Source organism: Artemia franciscana, chromosome 3 (assembly GCF_032884065.1).
Source record: "Artemia franciscana chromosome 3, ASM3288406v1, whole genome shotgun sequence".
Taxonomy (NCBI): domain Eukaryota; kingdom Metazoa; phylum Arthropoda; class Branchiopoda; order Anostraca; family Artemiidae; genus Artemia; species Artemia franciscana.
Window position 1 is genome coordinate 5,154,607 of NC_088865.1, and position 12,983 is coordinate 5,167,589.

The 12,983-nt window shown below is 33.8% G+C and overlaps 1 protein-coding gene across 1 annotated transcript in view; it reads left to right on the top strand.

Moving 5' to 3' along the window:
* Window positions 1–4,425: 4,425 nt before the first annotated feature.
* Window positions 4,426–12,983, top strand: part of LOC136024796 (fibroblast growth factor receptor-like 1) — a 71,376-nt gene continuing 62,818 nt past the window's right edge. Inside the window, exon 1 of the mRNA XM_065700264.1 lies at window positions 4,426–4,544. The gene's annotated coding sequence lies outside the window, so the exon portion shown is untranslated. The remainder of the gene's footprint in view (window positions 4,545–12,983) is intronic.

Here is a 12,983-nt window from a genome sequence, read left to right on the forward strand (position 1 = left end):
AGAGTATTTCTAAAATCGAATGACACTTATCCATTTCTCTTAAAAATCAAAATCTTCAGCAATTTATATCTATCTTCATAGTCGCTCTACTGCAATGCAATGTTACTGCAATGTCATTGCCTAGAGCCTCGTTATATACTGTCTTATACACTTTTCATGAACCCAGTGAACATACAAGTCTTTGAAGACAGGGGCTCAGTTGCAGGGGGAGGGAAGGGCTAGGACTCATTTCAAATTCTCCACTCTCCTAAATTGACAACTTTCAATTTTATTTTCAAACAGTTCGTGGTAAGCAACTGTATGTAAGGAGTAACGTGGCTTTATAGTAACCAAAATTCTATGGAACGGAGCTTTGATATCAATAGATACATAAAAAGAATCGGCTTATTATGCTGATTCCAAATATAAAAGAGATAATTAAGGTTGCTCATTCAATGCTATAGGCCGGAGAAAAGTTGCTTGATTTTTGAAAATGGAAGGAAATACCCCATAAAAGTCAAAGAACTTTAATGAAAACCACAGCATCAGATTCAGTGCATCAGAGAAACCTACAGCAGAGGTTTCAAGATCCCTTCAGGAAATTAAATAAAAAAAACAAGTTTTTTTAACTGAAAGTAAGGAGCGACATTAAAACTTAAAACGAACAGAAATTACTTCGTATATGAAAGAGGCTGCTTCCTCATCAACGCCCCGCTCTTTACGCTAAAGTTTGACTCTGTCTCTCAATTCTTCTTTTTAAAACAGAAAAAAACTTTAGCGTAAAAAGCGGGGCGTTGATGAGGAAGCAGCCTCTTTCATATACGAAGTAATTTCTGTTCGTTTTAAGTTTTAATGTCGCTCCTTACTTTCAGTTAAAAAAACTTGTTTTTTTTATTTAATTTCTAAACGTTTTTGAATCAATGCATGTTTTGATTTTGTCTCTCAGCAGAGGAATAATTAAAACGAAATTTGCATTTTTTTTTGGCTAAATGGCTTTCTCATAATTTTGATCGAATGATTATGAGAAAAAAAGAGCGGGGGAGGAAGCCTAGTTGCCCTCCGATTTTTTGGTCAATTAAAAAGACAACTAGAACTTTTAATTTTTTACGAATATTTTTATTAGTAAAAGATTTACGTAACTTATAAATTAGCTTACGTAAAGAACTTTTGTATTCTCATATTTTTATTACATATATGAGGGGGTTCGCCCCCTTGTCAGATCCTCGCTCTTTACACTAAAGCTTAAATTTTGTCCCAATTCATTAAGAATGACCCCAGAATCACAAAAGCCGTAGAATAAATAGTTGAAATTACTAAAAATACTTTAACATAAAGAGCGAGGTATTAGGGGGAGGTGAGCCCCTCAAATGGGTAATAATCTCTGTTTGTTTTAAGTTTTAATGCTGTTCCTTACTTCCAGCTGAAAGAACTTTTTCATATTTATTTTTTCATTGTGTTTTTAAATAATGCTAGTAAATCCTGCGCTCCCTTCATGGAGATTTTCTTCCCCCATGACAAATTATCGATGGAAAGTTCCCCCGGCATATCCCCCTCTTCTCAACCCCTCCCCCAACCAAAAAAATCCTCCTGAAAACGCCTGTACACTTCCCAATAACCATTACTATATGTAAGCATTGGTCAAAGTTTGTAACTTGTTGCCCCTCCCATGGGGACTGTGGGGGAGTAAGTCGTCCCCAACGACATAGTTATAAGGTTTTTCGACTACGCTGAATAAAATGGCTATCTCAGAATTTTGATCCGTTGACTTTGGTAAAATAATTAGCGTGGGAGGGAGCCTAGGTGCCCTCCAATTTTTTTGGTCACTTAAAAAGGGCACTAGAACTTTTCATTTCCGTTAGAATGAGCCCTCTTGCAACATTCTAAGACAACTGGGTCGATACGATCACCCCTGGGAAAAAAACAAAAAAAAAACAAAAAAACAAATAAACACTTTTCTACACCTGTAGAAGTTTCTGGCAAAAAATACAAAATTCCACATTTTTGTAGATAGGAGCTTGAAACTTCTACAGTAGGGTTCTCTGATACGCTGAATCTGATGGTGTGATTTTCGTTAAGATTCTATGACTTCTAGGGGGCGTTTCCCCCTATTTTCTAAAATAACGCAAATTTTCTCAGGCTCGTAACTTTTGATGGGTAAGACTAAACTTGATGAAACATATATATTTAAAATCAGCATTAAAATTCGATTCTTTTGATGTAGGTATTGGTATCAAAATTCCATTTTTTAGAGTTTTGGTTACTATTGAGCCGGGTCGCTCCTTACTACAGTTCGTTACCACGAACTGTTTGATAGATATCGAATTGATTTAAATTATATATGCACAAATAAAAAAAGCCGGTGAAATGGGGAGAAAAGTTTAAAAAAATCTTGAGTAATTTTAGCCAGAGCGGGGTGGTATTGATCCAATAGCTTTAGAACATTGGGAAAAGGCTTATTTGAACGGACACTAAGAGTTCTAGTGCCCTTTTTGAGTAGCCAAAAAGATTAGAGGGTAGCTAGCCCTCCTCCCACGGCCTTTTTTCCCTCAAAGCTGGTCAATCAAAATTTTGAGATTGCTAAGATCCAAAAACTGTGCCTTTGGAGATGACACGACACGCACAGCCCATAGGAAGGTTCTTATGCTATAAAATTTGCCCATTGCTTACGTATTGCATTTGTTATTGGTAAGTTTATATGCATTATTTTGGTGGGTGGGGGGTTGTTGAACTTTCCGCTGGAGGGATTTTCCTTGGAGAAGGAAGTTTCTGGGGCTAAACTTTTCAAGAGAAATATTACATTGGGGGAATATGCCAGAATTCCCATACGAAATTCTTTTGATTTACCGTACTTTCTCTCTGCCGGTTCGATTTTACGAGTGCAGATGTTAAGTGCAATTGTTTCCCCAGGAATGAGTTGTCTAGAGGAACATTCTTTGTGGCGGTGAGCATTTTCCCCTAGAGGTGGAGTCGGATTTCTGGGTATTATTTAAAAAACCCATCAACATTAGATTAAACAAAACAAGTTTTATCAACTGAAAGTAAGGATAAACATTGAAACTTAAAACGAACAGAAAGTTAAGTATAATAAGGGGGATCCCCCCTCTTCAAGACCTCGTTCTTTACACCAATTTTTGTACTTTGTCCCGGTTCTATAATGACGACTCATGAAACAAAAAAGTACTTTAATTAGAACAAAAAGAAGATATTTTTTTGAATTACTAAAAAACTTTAGTGTGAAGAGCGAGGTGTTAAGGAGAGGGCAGCCCACTTCATATCCGCTTCACATCGAGAGGTTACCAGTTCAAACATGAATACCCCCTGATTTTAATCAGAAAAAAATTAAGAGCTGTGTCATTGAATTTTAAGATAAAGTAATTAAAGTTTTAACCCAACAGTAATAAAAAATAATTTATCAAACAGTTATATGTATTTCTGTAATGTTTAAAAAACGATCAGAAATGAAGTTAAGAAAAGTTTTCATTTAACTGAAAGTAAGGAGTAACATTAAAACATAAAACGAACAGAAACTATTCCGTATTTGAAAGGGGCTGTCTCCTCCTCAACACCTCATTCTTAACGCTAAATATTGGCTCTTTGTTACGATTTTTTTTAAGGCAATAAACATTTACGCGTAAAGGGTGGGGTGTTGAGGAGGAAACATCTTCTTTCATAGGCGGAATAATTTCTGTTCGTTTTAATGTTGTTCCTCACTTTCATTTATATTTTATTTAACGATAGTTAAAAGACGTTACGAGAGTCTTAGATTGTAACCTCTTGGCAAGCTCGGACCCAAGATAGACCGAGTTAAATTCAAATGTAATAATTTGGATATGCACAATGTGTTTTTCACCGATTTTTTTTTTTTTTTTTTTTTTTTTTTTTTTTTTTTTTTTTTAATGTGCCGAACGAGCTCAGCAAGAGTTTGTTATCATGAAGTATCCTTCTTAAGTTTATTTTGACTTGTATTTTTATTATTTCTTTAATTCTTGGAAAAATAGAGTTGAGTCTTATAAGGATTGATTGCGATAGTAAAACAGAGGTATTATAATACAGAAATTTATCAGTTGTTGCTAAACTAAAATATTTGTTTATTTTGCGATACAATTTGCAAAATATGTTTGTTGGTCAGGAATTTATTGTCTATTTTTCTAAAATAAACCTAACACGCTTATCAATCATAATAACTTTCAATCATAAGTATGTATTACTTAGGTTTTACTAATTATGTTTATTATAATTAGTTTATTATTTGTTAAATTTTTGAAAAAAAGCAGAAATTGAGTCTTATATGAAGAACTAATTGCTCTAATAAAAAAAGAGGTATAATTTTTAATTCAGAAATTTGTCATGTAGTCCCTGCTAATCTAAACTATTTGTTTATTTTGAGAGAATTGTAACGCATCCTGAATATGATTACTATAGCAGTAATTACTATGTCAGTCATATCTCTTAGTTACCGCTGACTAGGAAAATATCAGTTACCAATGACTGTTACTTGTGGTAGATAAAGTGAAGAAAATTATTACTTTTGGAAAATTATTTCATGCAGGCGATATTAAAAATTGGTAAGTTAAAACTGAAATAGGGAAATTGTTTTCCACCTATAAGTAGACCAATTTTGCCTAAATTAACTAAGACTGGTCAGTGTAAAATAGTTCAGTAATTATAGAGCCAACTTGCATACTCAAACAGGGATGAATAAAGAATGAATATTAGGCGGATTAATTAGATATCACCCGCTTTCTTCCCAAAACTCATTCCATATTTATCTACAAACAACTCACCGTCCCTATTTCATAATAACTGATGCGCACTTACACATCCGTGTATAAGCTTTTGTAAAATTTGAAGTTAATCAGTTTAGTTAAATGTAGTTTTATAAAATATATTTCAGGAATTTTTTTTCCAAAATAAGAAGGAAGATATCACCCAGAAGCACCATTATTTGGGCTTAGTTTAGATGATGAGAGATAATATATCCATATTAACCATCTATCTTCCGTGGACTGCGCAACTTTCCAGAGACGAACGCAACACCATGAGGCATTTCTTCCTTTGCAACTTAAGTTATTTTTTATACTTTTTAAATTGACTTGCCATGTCAGAGTTTTCAAATGTTGAGCTTTTTTGGGGCAAAGTCGTAGTTTGGTGTTACAAATAGCATAAGAAGCACTTTTTCCTTGGTAAAAACCTTCGGTCACTTAAAAATGACATTAGAAAAATTAATTTCTGTTCAATTTAGCCCTCTCCAGTCTACTAGAACCATTGGCTCGAAAGGATCACTCCTGGGGAAAAAACATTTATCTGCAATCTTTCTTCTAGGAAAAATGAAAAGTTTTACATTTTTTTAAGTTAAGAGCTTAAAACCTCTACGCTAGGGCTCTCTAATATGCAAAATATACCTTTTTGATTTTCAGGAGCTGGAGGGTTCAGAGGGGGGTTGTCCCATTCACACAGGGAATTTCTGTTGGTTTTACATTTTAATTTGGCTCTTTAATTTTGTTGGAGAAAACTTGCTCTTTTATATCTAATTTACATTCATTTTTCACAGTGCAACCATAATCATCGTAAATATGGATGTCTACTATAGTTGATACTCCATTCTTTAAATCAAAACTTAACTTTGCACTGCAATAATTCGAGGTAAAAGAATATATTCAAGGAATATATATATAGTATAGTATATAATGTATAATGATCCAAATCTTTCTCCTTAATAATGAAGGGAGCTTCCGCTCCTTATATATATATATATATATAAATATATATATATATATATATATATATATATATATATATATATATATATATATATATATATATATATATATATACATATATACACACATATATATATATACATATATATATATATGTATATATATATATATATATATATATATATATATATATATATATATATATATATATATATATATATATATATATATATATATATATATATATATATATATATATATATATATATATATATATATATATATATATATATATATATTTATATATATATATAGTATTAATTTATTATCCAAAAGAAATAACAGAGACAAAATCAATCGGTAGCATACCAAAAGCGTCACTTTCAAGGGTGTGCTACTAACGAAAAAGAAAAAAAAATAGAAGAGAAAAAAAAACAAAAAAAAAATGAGTTAATCTATAATAAGCAGAAAGGTAAAAACGTGCACCGAGAAGAAAAACTTACATAAATAATTCATAAACAATATGGAAACATAATATCATGATCCCGAAGAAAAAAAAAAACAATAAACAATTATTGCCAATATTAAATCCATCAATCTCAATCTATTTCAAAGATATACCTACCAAGTAACCCCACACGCAGCTCGCCTTTGAATTGATTTATCGGTAATTCTTTGGTACTTGGAACAAGCTTATTCCACAGTTTAGCCCCTCTATTAATAGCTGAAAAAGCAGTTCTATTTGAAACTAGGCGAGGAATCTCAATATTACCACTTATTCGAGTTCTGTGACCATGAACATTAGATCTTTCCCGAAAAATCCCTGTAAACATTCTGGAACACACCCATAATAGTACTTATACATAAAAACCAGTGTATAAAAATCACGCAATCCGGCTGCAGGCATTATATTAATCATACTGTTAATTGACCTGATCGAATCCCGGTTCCCTATTCCACAAAATGATCTGATGGCATTAATCTGCAGTACGCAGATTGGGCGAAGTATTGAGGGGAATGTCCCAAGCCATACAGACGAACAATAAAAAATATACGGATGAATCAGAGAAAAATATAATAACCATAAAACATTTGAAGGAAAAAAGTGTTTTAATTTACGGATAATCCCTAAATTCCACGATAGTATTTTACATGGTACTTAAATGATAAAATTTCGCCAATAAGAATCCCAAGGTACTTAATACAACTGGACCTCTTATTAATTCCCTTCGGTGAAGCTTTTTCCGTAATCCAAGGATAATAATTTAGGGATTGTAAAAATATAACAAAATTTGACTTCTTTATATTTAGGTCAAGTCAGTTTATCTTCAACCAAAGACATGTCATAGTCATCGCTTCATTAATTGTTGAGGTAAGTTGTTGTTCAGTTGAAGCAACACACATCAATGTCGCATCATCAGCAAATAAGGGTGTAGTGATCCTGGATCCCAAAGGTGCAGGATCAACTAGATCCCTAATTCTAGAAGTAGTTGCAACAGTATTTGGTAGATCACTAATAAAAATCAGAAAAAGAGTAGGACCTAACACAGAGCCCTGGGGGATACCAAATTTAACAAGAATCTTACTTGAAGAAAATCCATTAATGTGAACCCACTGCTCTCTATTTTTGAGGTAGTCACAAAGCAAAGCCAAAGTAGCCCCTCTTAGTCAATAAAATTCACCTTTTTGAAGTAGTAATTGGTGGTCAACAGTGTCAAATGCCTTAATCAAATCAAGAAACAGACCAGCTACTCTAAGCTAATTGTCAGGAACTCCGTTAATTACCGAAGTTATATATGATAATGCCATCTCTGTAGTTCTCCCCTTCCTGAAGCCCAATTGAATTGGATTTAACAGCTTATGCAGTTCCAAATGATCATAAACTCTAGTGTTAATACACTTTTCTAGCACACGAGAAATAACAGGTAAGACCGAGATAGGCCGATAATTTCCAAGGTCATTCTTATTACCGCCTTTAAAAACAGGGGTAATCTGAGCAATTTTCAAGTAATGAGGAAACCTACCTCGTTTCAAGCACAAATTAATAAGAGAAGTAAGAACATCAGCAACATAAGGAAACACTATTTTTAACACCAGAAGATTGAGTTAATCACTACCTACAAATGTATTTTTCATCCCAAGGATAATGTTCTCTAATTCATCACGAGAGAAAGGTTTCATGTACATAGAAATATCAATTGGGGTCTTCATAAAAAACTCCAAGGGAGGATCATCATCAGAAGATACAATACGGGAAGAAAAATCTACGCCAATATTAGCAAAATGTTTAGAAACAGCGTCACATATCTCTTCTGGTTTTTTCATTGGCAGGCCATTCTGCATTACTACTTCATTGGGAATAATAGAGTTTTCTGTCGATATCACACTTTTAATTATTTGCCAATTTTTTGCAGGGTTACCACAAGTCTCAGTGAATTTATTTACGAAATATTTTTTGTACAATTCTCAGTAATTTATTGAGGGCACTCCTGAATTTAATTTTTATAAATTCTTAAGCAAATCGGATCATTCCCTTTATTTAAGGAATTCTTATAAAGTTGATCTCTTTTATTAATACAACGCAACACGTTAGGTGACATCCATGGTTTCTTAGGATTATTTTTCCCTGATGGCAAACGAACCATTATACATGTTTTCGTCACTAGCAAAATCAATTTGTTATAAAATCTTTGAAAACTCGTATTTATATCATCCGTAAGATCGACAAAATTATTCCAATCGACTTCTGCAATTGTCTGCTTAAATTTTTGAAGGTTACTCTGGCTAAACACCTGCATTTGACTCTTAGGAATTATTAGTGCTGGCTTTTTGGGAATACAGAGATCAAATCTTGTTGAAATCCCAAAATTATCTGATACATCAGTAATAATAACTCTTGGAACTGAAAAAACCAAATTTGAAAAAAATATTGTCAATAAGCTTCGATGATGAAGTGGTTACTCGTGTGCATATATTAATAGTTGGAAATAAACCATAGGACATACAAAGCTGCAAAAGATCCACAAAAACACTCGTATCAAGCTCAGAAAGGTCAATATTAAAATCCCTGAGCATCATAAATGGATGTGAACCAGTTGCTAGTTTATCCAGCTGCCTATCCAGAAGATCCATAAAGATTGGTATAGAGCCAGATAGCGGCCTATACAATATAATAACAAATGCATCTTTAGGTTTCAGCCTAAGCTGAAGAATAAATGGTTCAAAAACCATTCCCTGATATACTACTAAGTAATTTCTTACCAAAACCTCAATATCGCTTCGAATATATGCACCGTTTCCTCCATGTTGTCTAAACTGTCGATTCCTATTGTAAAATTTATATCCTGGAATCAAACAGTTCGTGGTAACGAACTGTAGTAAGGAGCGACCCGGCTCAATAGTAACCAAAACTCTAAAAAATGGAATTTTGGTACAAATAGCTACATCAAGTTTATTCATACCCATCAAAAGTTACGAGCCTGAGAAAATGTGCATTATTTTAGAAAATAGGGGGAAACACCCCCTAAAAGTCATAGAACCTTAACGAAAATCACACCATCAGATTCAGCGTATCAGAGAACCCTGCTGTAGAAGTTTCAAGCTCTTATCTACAAAAATGTGGAATTTTATATTTTTTGCCAGGAGGCAGATCACGGATGCGTGTTTATTTGTTTGTTTGTTTGTTGTTTTTTTCCCAGGGGTGATCGTATCGACCCAGTTGTCCTAGAATGTTGCGAGAGGGCTCATTTTAACGGAAATGAAAAGTTCTAGTGCCCTTTTTAAGTGACCAAAAAATTGGAGGGTACCTAGGCCCCCTCCCACGCTAATTATTTTACCAAAATCAACGTATCAAAACTCTGAGATAGCCATTTTATTCAGCGTAGTCGAAAATCCTTATAACTATGTCTTTGGGGACGACTTACTCCCCCACAGTCCCCGTGGGAGGGGTTACGAGTTCAAAACTTCGACCAGTGCTTACATATAGTAACGGTTACTGGGAAGTGTACAGGCGTTTTCAGGAGGATTTTTTGGTTGGAGTCAGGGTCTGAGAAGAGGGGGATATGCTAGGGGAACTTTCCATCGAGGAATTTGTCATGGGGGAAGAAAATCTCCATGAAGGGAGCGTAGGATTTACTAGCATTACTTAAAAAAAACATTGCAAAAATAAATATGAAAAAGTTTTTTTCAGCTGGAAGTAAGCAGCAGCATTAAAACTTAAAACGAACAGAAATTATTACCCATATGAGGGGCTCACCTCCTCCTAATACCTCGCTCTTTACGCTAAAGTATTTTTAGTAATTTCAACTATTTATACTGCGGCTTTTGTGATTCAGGGTTCATTCTTAATGAAATGGGACAAAATTCAAGCTTTAGTGTAAAGAGCGAGGTACTGACGAGAGGGTGAACCCCCTCATATATGTAATAAAAACATGAGAATGCAAAATTTCTTTACGTAAGCTAATTTATAAGTTACGTATATCTTTTACTTATAAAAAGATTCGTAAAAAAATAAAAGTTCTCGTTGCCTTTTTAATTAACTGAAAATCGGAGGGCAACTAGGCTTCCTCCCCCGCTCTTTTTTTCTCAAAATCAATCGATACAAATTATGAGAAAGCCATTTAGCCAAAAAAATAAATATACAAATTTTATTTTAATTATTCCTCTGCGGTGAGCCAAAATCAAAACATGCATTGATTCAAAAACGTTCAGAAATTAAATAAAAAAAACAAGTTTTTTTTAAATGAAAGTAAGGAGCGACATTAAAACTTAAAACGAACAGAAATTACTCCGTATATGAAAGGAGTAATTTACCATATACGGAGTTACCATTACGGAGTACCAATTTACCATATACGGAGTAATTTCTGTTCGGTTTAAGTTTTAATGTCGCTCCTTACTTTCATTTAAAAAACTTGTTTTTTATTTAATCAAACAGTTCGTGGTAACGAACTGTAGTAAGGAGCGACCCGGCTCAATAGTAACCAAAAGTCTAAAAAATGGAATTTTGGTACTGATAGCTACATCAAAAGAATTGCATTTTAATGCTGATTTTAAATATATAAGTTTCATCAAATTTAGTCGTACCCATCAAAAGTTACGAGCCTGAGAATATTTGCGTTATTTTAGAAAATAGGGGGGAAACACCCCCTAAAAGTCATAGAATCTTAACGAAAATCACACCATCAGATTCGACGTATCAGTGAACCCTACTGTAGAACTTTCAAGCTCCTATCTACAAAAATGTGGAATTTTATCTTTTTTGCCAGAAGGCAGATCACGGATGCGTGTTTATTTGTTTGTTTGTTTTTTTTTGTTTTTTTTTCCCAGGGGTCATCCTATCGACCCAGTTGTCCTAGAATGTTGCAAGAGGGCTTATTCTAACGGAAATGAAAAGTTCTAGTGCCCTTTTTACTTACCAAAAAAATTGGAGGGCACCTAGGCCCCCTCCCACGCTAATTATTTTCCCAAAGTCAACGGATCAAAATTCTGAGACAGCCATTTTATTCAGCGTAGTCGAAAAACCTCATAACTATGTCTTTGGGGACGACTTACTCCCCCACAGTCCCCGTGGGAGGGGCTACAAGTTCAAAACTTTGACCAGTGCTTACATATAGTAATGGTTATTGGGAAGTTTACAGGCGTTTTCAGGAGGATTTTTTTGTTGGAGTCAGGGGTTGAGAAGAGGGGGATATGCTGGGGGAACTTTTCATCGAGGAATTTGTCATGGGGGAAGAAATTTTCCATAAAGAGAGCGCAGGATTTACTAGCATTACTTAAAAAAAAACAATGAAAATTTTTTTTTCAACTGGAAGTAAGCAGCAGCATTAAAACTTAAAACAAACAGAAATTATTACCCATATGAGGGGCTCACCTCCTCCTAATACCTCGCTCTTTACGCTAAAGTGTTTTTAGTAATTTCAACTATTTATTCTGCGGCTTTTGTGATTCAGGGGTCATTCTTAATGAATTGGGACAAAGTTTTAAGCTTTAGTGTAAAGAGCGAGGTACTGACGAGGGGGCGAAGCCCCTCATATATGTAATAAAAACATAAGAATACAAAAGTTCTTTACGTAAACTAATTTATAAGTTACGTATATCTTTTACTTATAAAAAGATTCGTAAAAAATTTAAAGTTCTATCTGCCTTTTTAATTAACCAAAAATCGGAGGGCAACTAGGCTTCCTCCCCCACTCTTTTTTTCTCAAAATCATTCGATCAAATTTATGAGAAAGCCATTTAGCCAAAAAAAAATAAATATACAAATTTCGTTTTAATTATTCCTCTGCGGAGAGCCAAAATCAAAACATGCATTGATTCAAAACCGTTCAGAAATTAAATAAAAAAACAAGTTTTTTAAATGAAAGTAAGGAGCGACATTAAAACTTAAAACAAACAGAAATTACTCCGTATATGAAAGGGGCTTTTCCTTGTCAACGCCCCGCTCTTTACGCTAAAGTTTTCTTTACTGTTTTAAAATGTAGAGTTAAGAGAAAGAGTCAAACTTTAGCGTAAAGAGCGGGGCGTTGAGAAGGAAAAGCCCCTTCCATATACGGAGTAATTTCTGTTCGTTTTAAGTTTTAATGTCGTTCCTTACTTTCATTTAAAAAACTTGTTTTTTTATTTAATATTTAAAAGAGCGGAGTTGTGGTCATTCAGCCAGGTTTCAGTAAGACCGATCACCTGAAAAACCGAAAGATCACATAATTCCTTTAAAAAATTAAACGAAGAATTTAGCCCTTGGCAATTAAGATGGAAAACATTGAGGCCTCTCGCATCAACATACTCAGATTGAAGTCCATCTTTAAACAAATATTTGGAGCTAATAGTATTATAATATCCTGCTACCCCAATGTCATAACTCTGATGCAGCTGCTCCGTAAATACACCCCCAAATTTACATTCGAAGCTTCCACATTATTAAGACAGCTAGTGCTTCGGGAATCACGATAATCATTATCCATTGTCATTAAATTCAAAAAAACCACGGTACATGGTTTCAATAAAAATAACAAACAGACACAAAAAAGAAAAACAAATTGAAAAACAAAAATGATCCACTTCAAAACACTAATAAGAAAAAGAACAGGCGATGAAAATATTGCCTGTAACCCATCCATATATAAAGATCAATCTCCTAACGCAACGGCTAACAAATTAGTAATAAACACAAACACCGACATCACAAGATCACTAAAAAAACTAACCTAACAAAACTTCAATAAGACTTAATCAACCAAAATATACAAACTACGGTGTCGACAGACCCTTTGCATTATACCAAAG